The sequence below is a fragment of the Ascaphus truei genome, unplaced genomic scaffold (genome assembly GCF_040206685.1).
Source record: "Ascaphus truei isolate aAscTru1 unplaced genomic scaffold, aAscTru1.hap1 HAP1_SCAFFOLD_1859, whole genome shotgun sequence".
NCBI lineage: Eukaryota > Metazoa > Chordata > Amphibia > Anura > Ascaphidae > Ascaphus > Ascaphus truei.
Window position 1 is genome coordinate 1 of NW_027454762.1, and position 16,349 is coordinate 16,349.

Here is a 16,349-nt window from a genome sequence, read left to right on the forward strand (position 1 = left end):
TGCTTATCTGTCTCTGTGTAATAATTTTCCTTCTCTTCAACTGTCCTTCAAATTTTCTCTTTTGCAAGAAAAGGAACACATGGCTTCAATATTCACTTCTGTTCTGCAGTCATCCCTCCTGAAATAAAAGTTAAGCATTGCATTGTTATTATGATAATACATACAATAAACCTTGCTCCAAACCATTTGATGCAAAGCAAATCCACCTCCCACCCACAGCGGTGCTCCTTCTAGAGCATGCATGTCAAACTCCAGTCCTCGAGGGTCCCAAACAGGCCAGGTTTTCAGTAGGGATATCCTGAAAACCTGGCCTGTTTGCTGCCCTCGAGGACTGGAGTTTGACATCCTTGTTCTTGAGCTTCTACCACGCAAGTCATCCATGTGAGTGACACTGTACTGCAGTCCTGGTCTGCACACAATCTACTGAATCAATGACATCACACTGTAAAGGCAATCTACAAGATGTATTAGTTGTCCACACTTCCGAAATGTTACTTTTATGTCCAAATCACTTATTCCCATGACCTGATATTTGTATTTGTTATTTATAGGATTGTCACAAAGAGTTGATGAGGTCACCAAATGATAGTATGTAGAGAGAAAGAGAGATCTCAGAACAGAGCCCTGATGTATACCCACAGACAGATCAATAGAAGACGAAGACATGTTAGCAACAGAGATGGAGAATGTGTGACAGGAAAGTTATGATGAAAACCAGGATAGAACTGTGTTACGGATACCAAGAGAGAGTTTAGAATATGAAGGAGGAGAGTGATTGAGAGCATCAAACGCAGCAGATAGATCAAGTAGGATTAGTAGGGAAAAGTGACCTTGGGAATTTGCTTTAAGCACAGTCTGTAGAACGAGCTGTACGAAAGGCAGGTTGTAAAGGATCCAGGAGGGAATGTGATTTAAGAATGTTGACATTCTAGCAATTAGGAGACAAACAGCAGGAGGGATACAGGGCGGTAGTTAGTAAGGCACATAGGGTGTAGGTTGTTTCTGAGAAAAGGGTGACCACTACAGGCTTAAAGTAAGAGGGTAAAGAGCCAGAGAATAGGGAGGAATTGAAGATGTGGGTGAGAGTGGGGACTAAGAGATGCAGTAAGGTGTGAGGGGATACGATCTAGAGGGCATGTGGTAGAGGGAGAAGAGAAGATGATTAGCTTCCAGCTCTGTAAGAGAAGAAAAGGAGTCAAATGCAGAAGGAGAATTAGGTAGAAGGAGAGAAGGGGGAAGGGACAGAAGGAATCTCCTTGTGGGTGGCATCCACCTTGCCTCTGAAGTAGTCAAATGCTTGAGGAGAAGTGAAGGAAGGATGGCAAGTGTGAGGAGAAGGTTAGTGGAGGGAGTCAAATACAGGGAAAAAAAGACAGCGTAAATTAAATTTGAGTGTTGATGAATGTGAAAAAAAAGTAGTGTGGTTTGGCCCCAGAGAGCAGCTTTATACAGGACTGGAGACATTTTTACTGTAGAAAAATCAAATATCAATTGTGTGATTTCCTTCATAGGCATTAAGAACAGCGAGTGGAAGTGTGATGAACATGTTTGGGAATTTAGCCAAGGGTGTGGGCTAGAGGGACAAGTGTGTCAGAGCCTAGAGGGGGCATATAGATAGGAGGATAGCATTGTAAGAGTTAATAAGATTGTTAGTTTAAGCGGAAAGAGAGAGAGAGAGGTTAGAGTAGATGTCAGAGGAGAGTTTAATTAAGCAGAGGAAAATCAGTGGGACAGGTAAGATGGGGTGAGGGGAATGACTGATTGTGAATGATGAGAGCAGAAGAGGTCATGTACAACTAGAGCCTTGTTAGTCAGAGAACGGGCATTCCAGATGGCATAGGAGAAGGGAAGAGAAAAGTAAGGAAAGGAATGTGGTTACATTAGATAGGTTAACACTCTTAGCAGGGAGGCAGAGGCAGGGAGGCCCGATGTGTATATGAGCAGGTTCAAGATTATAAGAGATATCCCACACATCAGCAAACATAGAAGGAGACACAGAGATAGGTGTAGAGAGAGACAGAGATAGCTCTATGTAGAGAGAGAGGGACGTAGAGAGAATGAGACAGATAGGCGCAGAGAGAGGGGGCGCAGAGAGAGGAGGCGCCAAAAGAGGGGGCGCAGAGAGAGGGGGCACAGAGAATAGGATATTAAAGAGTGCTTTTCATTGAGCAGTGCAGAAATAGCTGCAATAGAGGTCTGTACAAATGGTGCAGTGTGTAGACACATGCAAAGGTAGGGGAAGGAAAGAGGAGAACATGTGGATAAAAGCAGGAGTGTGGAAGTTAGAGAAATTAGAAAAGTTTAACAGAGGAGTGAGGAAACAGCAAGCAGAAAGAACAAGAGAGAGGTTACATTGGGATGACGTTCTGTGGTAAAGAGAAAATGCTAGGAGAGAGCTTTCAAATATTAGAGGACATGAATTGAGGGAGCAAATGTATAAATCAAAACCTGAGGGGGAGGTATAGCACGAAAGCTTGCACAGCAGATTATAGTCTTAATGTTGCGTGTACCTGTCAGGGTATTCAAGAAGTTAAATTCTCACAAGTGCAGAGTTCATGATGAAATGCTGAATCTAGTCCCCCTCCAATTTAATTTTAATATAACTTTTCCATTCTTCATTACTGCAAAAAGCAAACAAAACAAAACCACATTGCATTACTATTTTCAAAATGGATTGAATGGCATATTCAACAGTGACTGTGTGATGCCAATATTCCCCACTCACTCGTAGTGAAGCACATATTGTACTAGTGTTGAAAGTAGGCCGGTAGAGTCAGGTACGCAGTACAGATAAAACAATAAGTGCCCGTCGTAAGTACCAGCTCCGCAACAGTGCGGGCATCACATTAGTGACGTGGATGAACATATATGGATAAGCCCATATTAAGGCATCACGTGACCAGAGCCGTCACTGACTGGGTATACGTAAAGACACAGGGAGATGCAAGGAAAGGGAGGGAGAGAGAGAGACAGGGAGAAGATGTGAAACGGAGGAAGGCACGGATGGAGGGAGTTCTTCCGAGCTTCTGCGGGCCTCTCTCTTTCACTGGTGCATGCCGGGAGCTGGTCTCAACATCCACAAAGTGTGTGTGTATTATTGGTTGTATTTTATGGGGGTAGGAGGGTAGTGTGTATATTGTGTGTGTGGGAGTATTATATTGTGTGTAGAGGTGCAGAGGAGAGTACTAGATTGTGTATCTTGTGTAAGGGTGTTGTGTATATTGTGTTTGGAGCTATAATATTATTGGGGAGATTAGTATTGAGGAGGTATTATAGTGTGTATTGTGGGGAGTATTAGTGTGTGTATTGTTTGTGGGTGACAGATGCTGGGGGTATGCAGCAATCCCTGCACTGAGGTCCGAGGCGGCTCTGCATCGCTCGCACACACTGTGGATGACCAAGCATGTGCCCATGATAATCATGGCCTTAGAGGGATGAGTGTGTCAGAGCCTAGAAGGGGCATATATATGATGGAGGAGGGAGGAGGAGGAGGGAGGAGGAGGAGATGATAGCATTGTAAAAGTTAACAAGATAGTTAGTTTAAGCAGAAAGTGAGGAGAGGTTAGAGATAAGGGTAGATGTCAGAGGAGAGAGTTCAATTAAGCTGAGGTATCGAGTAGGAAAGGGGTGAGGGGAATGAGAGGTGGTGGATGATGAGAGCAGAAGAGGTCATGTACAAATAGACCTTGTTAGTCAGAGAGCAGTCATTCCAGAGGGCACGTGAGAAGTGAAGAGTAAAGTGAGACATGGAATGTGGATTACATTAGATGGGTTAATACGCTTAGCAGGGAGGTGGAGAGAGAGAGGCAAGAGGCAGAGAGTGGTGCAGGGGTTGAGGAAGAGATGTTGCATGTACCTTATCAGAACATTAAAGAACATCAATTCACACTGGTGCAGAGTTGATGATGAATCCAGTTCACCTCCAATTCAATTTTAACAGAAATGTTTCATTCTTCATTACTGAAAAAAAAGAAAAGTAAAAAACATTTCATTACTATTTTCAAAATGGATTGAATTCCCCCAACAATGACTATGTGTTACCAATATATCCCTCTCAGTCCCACTGCAGCATATACTGTACCAGTGTGAAAGTAGGAAGGTACACAGTACCGGTAAAACAATACGTGCCGGTACTATGCACCATATGAATTATAAGGGGATGTAAATCTCCCAGTCTCTCTCCATATCCGCAACAGAGCGGGCTCCGGTCAGTGGCATGGATGCCCATATATGGGTATGCTCATATTTGGGCATCCCATGTCACTGACCGGAGCCGGCTCTGAGTATAGGGATATATGCGGAGACGCAGAGGTGCAAGGAAATGGGAGGAGGCACGGTGAGAAACAGGGAGAGACCACAGGAAGATAGAGGGCAACAACTTCCACAAGGTACTTGTATGGGTATAATTGTTTGTATTTTGTGCAGAGGGGGTAATTTCAGATAAAATACAATTCTCCACCCTCTACGAAACAATTCCACTTTGTTCAGTAAGCCAGAAAGTCTTGGTCCCATGTGGACTGAATTTAATGCAAATAAGGTCCTTAATACACAAGTAAAGAATAAAGTTACTTATTCTCTACTGTAAGAAGTGCCACATTGCCCACTATTTGGGTCCTGTGCCCAGATTGTGACCATGCATGGCAGAGGTGAGATTCCCCCAACTCCAATTTGCTACACTCTCCAAGAGAGATAATTGTGATCAGAGGTGGAACTAGGGGAGGGTGTGAGCAGGGTCACTGCCCAGGGAGTAACCTGACTGGGGGCACGGAAATCTCATTTAGTGCATATGTTGCGGCACTGCATTGATTGACCGGTCAATCTGCACTGCTGCCTGTCACAGTGACATCCTGATCGGGCACTGTGATCAGCTATAGCACTGACCCAGGTGAGATAGTTCAGCACTTTACAAGGAGGGAACAGATGTTGTGGGTGACAGATGCTGGAGGTAGGCCAAGACTGTTGGCCAGAGTAACGTGGAGACTTACTGCACTCTGCATGCCCATCCTCTCCCTGACATCAGGGGAAGGAAGTGGCCCTGGGGTGTGTGTAGGTATGCCAGATGTCAGTGTATGCATAAGTATGCCTGTGTAGTGGGAGGTGTAGGGGCGTTAAGCTGGAGGACTTAAAACAGGCACAAAAGCACATAGATACCTCTGATTATACCGCACCAAATGCTGATAATATCATGCTGTAGCTGCACTTTACAGAAGATGATGCAGATGTCATCATTGGTTGGTGGGTTCATTAAATCAATCCATCATATCATAACCACACTGTGCATATGATGTACTGAATCAGTAACACCAGGAAGACATCTCCATGTTAGGAGTAGAGTTGAAGTTAACAGAATATGTCCAGCACTGTGGTGTGTAGCCCATAAATAATAATTGTGCACATTACCAGAACAACATACTGTCAACTGCAAGATCATTTTGCTGCTTGTAGCGTACAGTATGCTCATTCTGTACAGTGTTGTAGTAGATCCGTCTCTTCAGTGTTCACTGCAACAAAAGTAAGACATTGCATTAATATTACAGACGTTTGGGGGCTGAAATCTCACTTCGCTGCGGACAATTTCCCTTTGCATAAGATTCTTGTGATTATGTCAATGATGATCAATAACTGCATCATAACACAGCCGCTCTATACAGAAGATGTACTTGCTCTCATTGGTCATTGAGGTAATACGTCACACAATGTACAGATATAGCAAGGATTATTTCTCCCACTTGTGCATTATGGCATTATGATGGGAAATGTTGTGAGATTCTGCATTATCAGCATCACTGAATCTTTTGGAAATTAAGTGATATTCTATGTTTTAATGCAATATTATGGGTGATCAGCCGGTAAAATAATAATAGCTTGCTGTATCTGTAGCCATGCTCTACCCATGATGTGCTGAACCAATGACTGCAGAGAGATTCAGAGTGCTAAACATGACTGGAACGCATCTCTGAATAATGGGCAGCAAAGCAGTGCAGAATAGGAGGTGAAAGTATTTAAAATGGAAGATCCTTAGCAGCGGTGTGGAGAGTAGACAGTACAGACTGACCAAGTAAATGGTAAAAGGAGTAACTTCAACATTACTTGGCTTTGTTCTCCACATTGAAGCTTTCCTCCTCTTTAAATCACTAATACTGATGCCATGTGTAACCTGTACTGAGAGTTATATAATCTACTGGCCTAGATGAAACCATATGATGCAAACAGGATCCATCCCACTCCAGATTCATAGAATTGAACCACCTCAACCTTTCATAACAATCACATAGAACTGCAGCTGTGCGCTACTGCACATGTTCTTGTTATGAATGGTAGTAGATGTGGTCCTTGGGTCTTTACTTCATACTGTAGCCACCCTCTACTCATGATGTATTGAATCAACGAAAACTTGCATGGTTCAGATCACAGGAAGGGGTAGAGTAGAGATGAAAATATTCAATGTGAAACCCGTAGCAGCCGGATTGTGTGGAGTCAATAAAACGACAAATACTAAATGGTAAATGAGAAATATACACATTGCTTATCTGTCTCGGTGTAGTAATTTTCCTTCTCTTCAACTGTCCTTCAAATTTTCTCTTTTGCAAGAAAAGGAACACATGGCTTCAATATTCACTTCTGTTCTGCAGTCATCCCTCCTGAAATAAAAGTTAAGCATTGCATTGTTATTATGATAATACATACAATAAACCTTGCTCCAAACCATTTGATGCAAAGCAAATCCACCTCCCACCCACAGCGGTGCTCCTTCTAGAGCATGCATGTCAAACTCCAGTCCTCGAGGGTCCCAAACAGGCCAGGTTTTCAGTAGGGATATCCTGAAAACCTGGCCTGTTTGCTGCCCTCGAGGACTGGAGTTTGACATCCTTGTTCTTGAGCTTCTACCACGCAAGTCATCCATGTGAGTGACACTGTACTGCAGTCCTGGTCTGCACACAATCTACTGAATCAATGACATCACACTGTAAAGGCAATCTACAAGATGTATTAGTTGTCCACACTTCCGAAATGTTACTTTTATGTCCAAATCACTTATTCCCATGACCTGATATTTGTATTTGTTATTTATAGGATTGTCACAAAGAGTTGATGAGGTCACCAAATGATAGTATGTAGAGAGAAAGAGAGATCTCAGAACAGAGCCCTGATGTATACCCACAGACAGATCAATAGAAGACGAAGACATGTTAGCAACAGAGATGGAGAATGTGTGACAGGAAAGTTATGATGAAAACCAGGATAGAACTGTGTTACGGATACCAAGAGAGAGTTTAGAATATGAAGGAGGAGAGTGATTGAGAGCATCAAACGCAGCAGATAGATCAAGTAGGATTAGTAGGGAAAAGTGACCTTGGGAATTTGCTTTAAGCACAGTCTGTAGAACGAGCTGTACGAAAGGCAGGTTGTAAAGGATCCAGGAGGGAATGTGATTTAAGAATGTTGACATTCTAGCAATTAGGAGACAAACAGCAGGAGGGATACAGGGCGGTAGTTAGTAAGGCACATAGGGTGTAGGTTGTTTCTGAGAAAAGGGTGACCACTACAGGCTTAAAGTAAGAGGGTAAAGAGCCAGAGAATAGGGAGGAATTGAAGATGTGGGTGAGAGTGGGGACTAAGAGATGCAGTAAGGTGTGAGGGGATACGATCTAGAGGGCATGTGGTAGAGGGAGAAGAGAAGATGATTAGCTTCCAGCTCTGTAAGAGAAGAAAAGGAGTCAAATGCAGAAGGAGAATTAGGTAGAAGGAGAGAAGGGGGAAGGGACAGAAGGAATCTCCTTGTGGGTGGCATCCACCTTGCCTCTGAAGTAGTCAAATGCTTGAGGAGAAGTGAAGGAAGGATGGCAAGTGTGAGGAGAAGGTTAGTGGAGGGAGTCAAATACAGGGAAAAAAAGACAGCGTAAATTAAATTTGAGTGTTGATGAATGTGAAAAAAAAGTAGTGTGGTTTGGCCCCAGAGAGCAGCTTTATACAGGACTGGAGACATTTTTACTGTAGAAAAATCAAATATCAATTGTGTGATTTCCTTCATAGGCATTAAGAACAGCGAGTGGAAGTGTGATGAACATGTTTGGGAATTTAGCCAAGGGTGTGGGCTAGAGGGACAAGTGTGTCAGAGCCTAGAGGGGGCATATAGATAGGAGGATAGCATTGTAAGAGTTAATAAGATTGTTAGTTTAAGCGGAAAGAGAGAGAGAGGTTAGAGTAGATGTCAGAGGAGAGTTTAATTAAGCAGAGGCAAATCAGTGGGACGGGTAAGATGGGGTGAGGGGAATGACTGATTGTGAATGATGAGAGCAGAAGAGGTCATGTACAACTAGAGCCTTGTTAGTCAGAGAACGGGCATTCCAGATGGCATAGGAGAAGGGAAGAGAAAAGTAAGGAAAGGAATGTGGATTACATTAGATAGGTTAACACTCTTAGCAGGGAGGCAGAGGCAGGGAGGCCCGATGTGTATATGAGCAGGTTCAAGATTATAAGAGATATCCCACACATCAGCAAACATAGAAGGAGACACAGAGATAGGTGTAGAGAGAGACAGAGATAGCTCTATGTAGAGAGAGAGGGACGTAGAGAGAATGAGACAGATAGGCGCAGAGAGAGGGGGCGCAGAGAGAGGAGGCGCCAAAAGAGGGGGCGCAGAGAGAGGGGGCACAGAGAATAGGATATTAAAGAGTGCTTTTCATTGAGCAGTGCAGAAATAGCTGCAATAGAGGTCTGTACAAATGGTGCAGTGTGGAGACACATGCAAAGGTAGGGGAAGGAAAGAGGAGAACATGTGGATAAAAGCAGGAGTGTGGAAGTTAGAGAAATTAGAAAAGTTTAACAGAGGAGTGAGGAAACAGCAAGCAAAAAGAACAAGAGAGAGGTTACATTGGGATGACGTTCTGTGGTAAAGAGAAAATGCTAGGAGAGAGCTTTCAAATATTAGAGGACATGAATTGAGGGAGCAAATGTATGAGGGAGGGAAATAAATCAAAACCTGAGGGGGAGGTATAGCACGAAAGCTTGCACAGCAGATTATAGTCTTAATGTTGCGTGTACCTGTCAGGGTATTCAAGAAGTTAAATTCTCACAAGTGCAGAGTTCATGATGAAATGCTGAATCTAGTCCCCCTCCAATTTAATTTTAATATAACTTTTCCATTCTTCATTACTGCAAAAAGCAAACAAAACAAAACCACATTGCATTACTATTTTCAAAATGGATTGAATGGCATATTCAACAGTGACTGTGTGATGCCAATATTCCCCACTCACTCGTAGTGAAGCACATATTGTACTAGTGTTGAAAGTAGGCCGGTAGAGTCAGGTACGCAGTACTGATAAAACAATAAGTGCCCGTCGTAAGTACCAGCTCCGCAACAGTGCGGGCATCACATTAGTGACGTGGATGAACATATATGGATAAGCCCATATTAAGGCATCACGTGACCAGAGCCGTCACTGACTGGGTATACGTAAAGACGCAGGGAGATGCAAGGAAAGGGAGGGAGAGAGACAGGGAGAAGATGTGAAACGGAGGAAGGCACGGATGGAGGGAGTTCTTCCGAGCTTCTGCGGGCCTCTCTCTTTCACTGGTGCATGCCGGGAGCTGGTCCCAACATCCACAAAGTGTGTGTGTATTATTGGTTGTATTTTATGGGGGTAGGAGGGTAGTGTGTATATTGTGTGTGTGGGAGTATTATATTGTGTGTAGAGGTGCAGAGGAGAGTACTAGATTGTGTATCTTGTGTAAGGGTGTTGTGTATATTGTGTTTGGAGCTATAATATTATTGGGGAGATTAGTATTGAGGAGGTATTATAGTGTGTATTGTGGGGAGTATTAGTGTGTGTATTGTTTGTGGGTGACAGATGCTGGGGGTATGCAGCAATCCCTGCACTGAGGTCCGAGGCGGCTCTGCATCGCTCGCACACACTGTGGATGACCAAGCATGTGCCCATGATAATCATGGCCTTAGAGGGATGAGTGTGTCAGAGCCTAGAAGGGGCATATATATGATGGAGGAGGGAGGAGGAGGAGGGAGGAGGAGGAGATGATAGCATTGTAAAAGTTAACAAGATAGTTAGTTTAAGCAGAAAGTGAGGAGAGGTTAGAGATAAGGGTAGATGTCAGAGGAGAGAGTTCAATTAAGCTGAGGTATCGAGTAGGAAAGGGGTGAGGGGAATGAGAGGTGGTGGATGAGAGCAGAAGAGGTCATGTACAAATAGACCTTGTTAGTCAGAGAGCAGTCATTCCAGAGGGCACGTGAGAAGTGAAGAGTAAAGTGAGACATGGAATGTGGATTACATTAGATGGGTTAATACGCTTAGCAGGGAGGTGGAGAGAGAGAGGCAAGAGGCAGAGAGTGGTGCAGGGGTTGAGGAAGAGATGTTGCATGTACCTTATCAGAACATTAAAGAACATCAATTCACACTGGTGCAGAGTTGATGATGAATCCAGTTCACCTCCAATTCAATTTTAACAGAAATGTTTCATTCTTCATTACTGAAAAAAAAGAAAAGTAAAAAACATTTCATTACTATTTTCAAAATGGATTGAATTCCCCCAACAATGACTATGTGTTACCAATATATCCCTCTCAGTCCCACTGCAGCATATACTGTACCAGTGTGAAAGTAGGAAGGTACACAGTACCGGTAAAACAATACGTGCCGGTACTATGCACCATATGAATTATAAGGGGATGTAAATCTCCCAGTCTCTCTCCATATCCGCAACAGAGCGGGCTCCGGTCAGTGGCATGGATGCCCATATATGGGTATGCTCATATTTGGGCATCCCATGTCACTGACCGGAGCCGGCTCTGAGTATAGGGATATATGCGGAGACGCAGAGGTGCAAGGAAATGGGAGGAGGCACGGTGAGAAACAGGGAGAGACCACAGGAAGATAGAGGGCAACAACTTCCACAAGGTACTTGTATGGGTATAATTGTTTGTATTTTGTGCAGAGGGGGTAATTTCAGATAAAATACAATTCTCCACCCTCTATGAAACAATTCCACTTTGTTCAGTAAGCCAGAAAGTCTTGGTCCCATGTGGACTGAATTTAATGCAAATAAGGTCCTTAATACACAAGTAAAGAATAAAGTTACTTATTCTCTACTGTAAGAAGTGCCACATTGCCCACTATTTGGGTCCTGTGCCCAGATTGTGACCATGCATGGCAGAGGTGAGATTCCCCCAACTCCAATTTGCTACACTCTCCAAGAGAGATAATTGTGATCAGAGGTGGAACTAGGGGAGGGTGTGAGCAGGGTCACTGCCCAGGGAGTAACCTGACTGGGGGCACGGAAATCTCATTTAGTGCATATGTTGCGGCACTGCATTGATTGACCGGTCAATCTGCACTGCTGCCTGTCACAGTGACATCCTGATCGGGCACTGTGATCAGCTATAGCACTGACCCAGGTGAGATAGTTCAGCACTTTACAAGGAGGGAACAGATGTTGTGGGTGACAGATGCTGGAGGTAGGCCAAGACTGTTGGCCAGAGTAACGTGGAGACTTACTGCACTCTGCATGCCCATCCTCTCCCTGACATCAGGGGAAGGAAGTGGCCCTGGGGTGTGTGTAGGTATGCCAGATGTCAGTGTATGCATAAGTAAGTATGCCTGTGTAGTGGGAGGTGTAGGGGCGTTAAGCTGGAGGACTTAAAACAGGCACAAAAGCACATAGATACCTCTGATTATACCGCACCAAATGCTGATAATATCATGCTGTAGCTGCACTTTACAGAAGATGATGCAGATGTCATCATTGGTTGGTGGGTTCATTAAATCAATCCATCATATCATAACCACACTGTGCATATGATGTACTGAATCAGTAACACCAGGAAGACATCTCCATGTTAGGAGTAGAGTTGAAGTTAACAGAATATGTCCAGCACTGTGGTGTGTAGCCCATAAATAATAATTGTGCACATTACCAGAACAACATACTGTCAACTGCAAGATCATTTTGCTGCTTGTAGCGTATGCTCATCCTGTACAGTGTTGTAGTAGATCCGTCTCTTCAGTGTTCACTGCAACAAAAGTAAGACATTGCATTAATATTACAGACGTTTGGGGGCTGAAATCTCACTTCGCTGCGGACAATTTCCCTTTGCATAAGATTCTTGTGATTATGTCAATGATGATCAATAACTGCATCATAACACAGCCGCTCTATACAGAAGATGTACTTGCTCTCAATGGTCATTGAGGTAATACGTCACACAATGTACAGATATAGCAAGGATTATTTCTCCCACTTGTGCATTATGGCATTATGATGGGAAATGTTGTGAGATTCTGCATTATCAGCATCACTGAATCTTTTGGAAATTAAGTGATATTCTATGTTTTAATGCAATATTATGGGTGATCAGCCGGTAAAATAATAATAGCTTGCTGTATCTGTAGCCATGCTCTACCCATGATGTGCTGAACCAATGACTGCAGAGAGATTCAGAGTGCTAAACATGACTGGAACGCATCTCTGAATAATGGGCAGCAAAGCAGTGCAGAATAGGAGGTGAAAGTATTTAAAATGGAAGATCCTTAGCAGCTGTGTGGGGAGTAGACAGTACAGACTGACCAAGTAAATGGTAAAAGGAGTAACTTCAACATTACTTGGCTTTGTTCTCCACATTGAAGCTTTCCTCCTCTTTAAATCACTAATACTGATGCCATGTGTAACCTGTACTGAGAGTTATATAATCTACTGGCCTAGATGAAACCATATGATGCAAACAGGATCCATCCCACTCCAGATTCATAGAATTGAACCACCTCAACCTTTCATAACAATCACATAGAACTGCAGCTGTGCGCTACTGCACATGTTCTTGTTATGAATGGTAGTAGATGTGGTCCTTGGGTCTTTACTTCATACTGTAGCCACACTCTACTCATGATGTATTGAATCAACGAAAACTTGCATGGTTCAGATCACAGGAAGGGGTAGAGTAGAGATGAAAATATTCAATGTGAAACCCGTAGCAGCCGGATTGTGTGGAGTCAATAAAACGACAAATACTAAATGGTAAATGAGAAATATACACATTGCTTATCTGTCTCTGTGTAGTAATTTTCCTTCTCTTCAACTGTCCTTCAAATTTTCTCTTTTGCAAGAAAAGGAACACATGGCTTCAATATTCACTTCTGTTCTGCAGTCATCCCTCCTGAAATAAAAGTTAAGCATTGCATTGTTATTATGATAATACATACAATAAACCTTGCTCCAAACCATTTGATGCAAAGCAAATCCACCTCCCACCCACAGCTGTGCTCCTTCTAGAGCATGCATGTCAAACTCCAGTCCTCGAGGGTCCCAAACAGGCCAGGTTTTCAGTAGGGATATCCTGAAAACCTGGCCTGTTTGCGGCCCTCGAGGACTGGAGTTTGACATCCTTGTTCTTGAGCTTCTACCACGCAAGTCATCCATGTGAGTGACACTGTACTGCAGTCCTGGTCTGCACACAATCTACTGAATCAATGACATCACACTGTAAAGGCAATCTACAAGATGTATTAGTTGTCCACACTTCCGAAATGTTACTTTTATGTCCAAATCACTTATTCCCATGACCTGATATTTGTATTTGTTATTTATAGGATTGTCACAAAGAGTTGATGAGGTCACCAAATGATAGTATGTAGAGAGAAAGAGAGATCTCAGAACAGAGCCCTGATGTATACCCACAGACAGATCAATAGAAGACGAAGACATGTTAGCAACAGAGATGGAGAATGTGTGACAGGAAAGTTATGATGAAAACCAGGATAGAACTGTGTTACGGATACCAAGAGAGAGTTTAGAATATGAAGGAGGAGAGTGATTGAGAGCATCAAACGCAGCAGATAGATCAAGTAGGATTAGTAGGGAAAAGTGACCTTGGGAATTTGCTTTAAGCACAGTCTGTAGAACGAGCTGTACGAAAGGCAGGTTGTAAAGGATCCAGGAGGGAATGTGATTTAAGAATGTTGACATTCTAGCAATTAGGAGACAAACAGCAGGAGGGATACAGGGCGGTAGTTAGTAAGGCACATAGGGTGTAGGTTGTTTCTGAGAAAAGGGTGACCACTACAGGCTTAAAGTAAGAGGGTAAAGAGCCAGAGAATAGGGAGGAATTGAAGATGTGGGTGAGAGTGGGGACTAAGAGATGCAGTAAGGTGTGAGGGGATACGATCTAGAGGGCATGTGGTAGAGGGAGAAGAGAAGATGATTTGCTTCCAGCTCTGTAAGAGAAGAAAAAGAGTCAAATGCAGAAGGAGAATTAGGTAGAAGGAGAGAAGGGGGAAGGGACAGAAGGAATCTCCTTGTGGGTGGCATCCACCTTGCCTCTGAAGTAGTCAAATGCTTGAGGAGAAGTGAAGGAAGGATGGCAAGTGTGAGGAGAAGGTTAGTGGAGGGAGTCAAATACAGGGAAAAAAAGACAGCGTAAATTAAATTTGAGTGTTGATGAATGTGAAAAAAAAGTAGTGTGGTTTGGCCCCAGAGAGCAGCTTTATACAGGACTGGAGACATTTTTACTGTAGAAAAATCAAATATCAATTGTGTGATTTCCTTCATAGGCATTAAGAACAGCGAGTGGAAGTGTGATGAACATGTTTGGGAATTTAGCCAAGGGTGTGGGCTAGAGGGACAAGTGTGTCAGAGCCTAGAGGGGGCATATAGATAGGAGGATAGCATTGTAAGAGTTAATAAGATTGTTAGTTTAAGCGGAAAGAGAGAGAGAGCAGAGAGGTTAGAGTAGATGTCAGAGGAGAGTTTAATTAAGCAGAGGCAAATCAGTGGGACAGGTAAGATGGGGTGAGGGGAATGACTGATTGTGAATGATGAGAGCAGAAGAGGTCATGTACAACTAGAGCCTTGTTAGTCAGAGAACGGACATTCCAGATGGCATAGGAGAAGGGAAGAGAAAAGTAAGGAAAGGAATGTGGATTACATTAGATAGGTTAACACTCTTAGCAGGGAGGCAGAGGCAGGGAGGCCCGATGTGTATATGAGCAGGTTCAAGATTATAAGAGATATCCCACACATCAGCAAACATAGAAGGAGACACAGAGATAGGTGTAGAGAGAGACAGAGATAGCTCTATGTAGAGAGAGAGGGACGTAGAGAGAATGAGACAGATAGGCGCAGAGAGAGGGGGCGCAGAGAGAGGAGGCGCCAAAAGAGGGGGCGCAGAGAGAGGGGGCACAGAGAATAGGATATTAAAGAGTGCTTTTCATTGAGCAGTGCAGAAATAGCTGCAATAGAGGTCTGTACAAATGGTGCAGTGTGTAGACACATGCAAAGGTAGGGGAAGGAAAGAGGAGAACATGTGGATAAAAGCAGGAGTGTGGAAGTTAGAGAAATTAGAAAAGTTTAACAGAGGAGTGAGGAAACAGCCAGCAGAAAGAACAAGAGAGAGGTTACATTGGGATGACGTTCTGTGGTAAAGAGAAAATGCTAGGAGAGAGCTTTCAAATATTAGAGGACATGAATTGAGGGAGCAAATGTATAAATCAAAACCTGAGGGGGAGGTATAGCACGAAAGCTTGCACAGCAGATTATAGTCTTAATGTTGCGTGTACCTGTCAGGGTATTCAAGAAGTTAAATTCTCACAAGTGCAGAGTTCATGATGAAATGCTGAATCTAGTCCCCCTCCAATTTAATTTTAATATAACTTTTCCATTCTTCATTACTGCAAAAAGCAAACAAAACAAAACCACATTGCATTACTATTTTCAAAATGGATTGAATGGCATATTCAACAGTGACTGTGTGATGCCAATATTCCCCACTCACTCGTAGTGAAGCACATATTGTACTAGTGTTGAAAGTAGGCCGGTAGAGTCAGGTACGCAGTACTGATAAAACAATAAGTGCCCGTCGTAAGTACCAGCTCCGCAACAGTGCGGGCATCACATTAGTGACGTGGATGAACATATATGGATAAGCCCATATTAAGGCATCACGTGACCAGAGCCGTCACTGACTGGGTATACGTAAAGACGCAGGGAGATGCAAGGAAAGGGAGGGAGAGAGACAGGGAGAAGATGGGAAACGGAGGGAGGCACGGATGGAGAGAGGGAGTTCTTCCGAGCTTCTGCGGGCCTCTCTCTTTCACTGGTGCATGCCGTGAGCTGGTCCCAACATCCACAAAGTGTGTGTGTATTATTGGTTGTATTTTATGGGGGTAGGAGGGTAGTGTGTATATTGTGTGTGTGGGAGTATTATATTGTGTGTAGAGGTGCAGAGGAGAGTACTAGATTGTGTATCTTGTGTAAGGGTGTTGTGTATATTGTGTTTGGAGCTATAATATTATTGGGGAGATTAGTATTGAGGAGGTATTATAGTGTGTATTGTGGGGAGT

General features: G+C 43.4%; 1 long non-coding RNA gene across 13 annotated transcripts in view; it reads right to left on the minus strand.

Annotated features, from left to right (window-relative positions):
• Nucleotides 1-11: 11 nt before the first annotated feature.
• The window catches only part of LOC142477009 (uncharacterized), a 47,508-nt gene continuing 31,170 nt past the window's right edge, over nucleotides 12-16,349 (minus strand). For 7 of the 13 annotated variants that reach the window (XR_012792129.1, XR_012792125.1, XR_012792133.1 and 4 more), the window contains 8 exons: nucleotides 13,049-13,165; nucleotides 11,933-12,028; nucleotides 10,385-10,488; nucleotides 6,520-6,638; nucleotides 5,401-5,501; nucleotides 3,857-3,960; nucleotides 2,511-2,621; nucleotides 12-118 (listed from right to left, as the gene is read on the minus strand). This is a non-coding gene — a long non-coding RNA (uncharacterized LOC142477009). Of the gene's footprint in view, nucleotides 119-2,510; nucleotides 2,622-3,856; nucleotides 3,961-5,400; nucleotides 5,502-6,519; nucleotides 6,642-9,045; nucleotides 9,157-10,384; nucleotides 10,489-11,932; nucleotides 12,029-13,048; nucleotides 13,169-15,566; nucleotides 15,678-16,349 lie in introns of all 13 variants that reach the window. The other 6 variants (XR_012792132.1, XR_012792126.1, XR_012792124.1 and 3 more) reach the window with 5 other exon arrangements.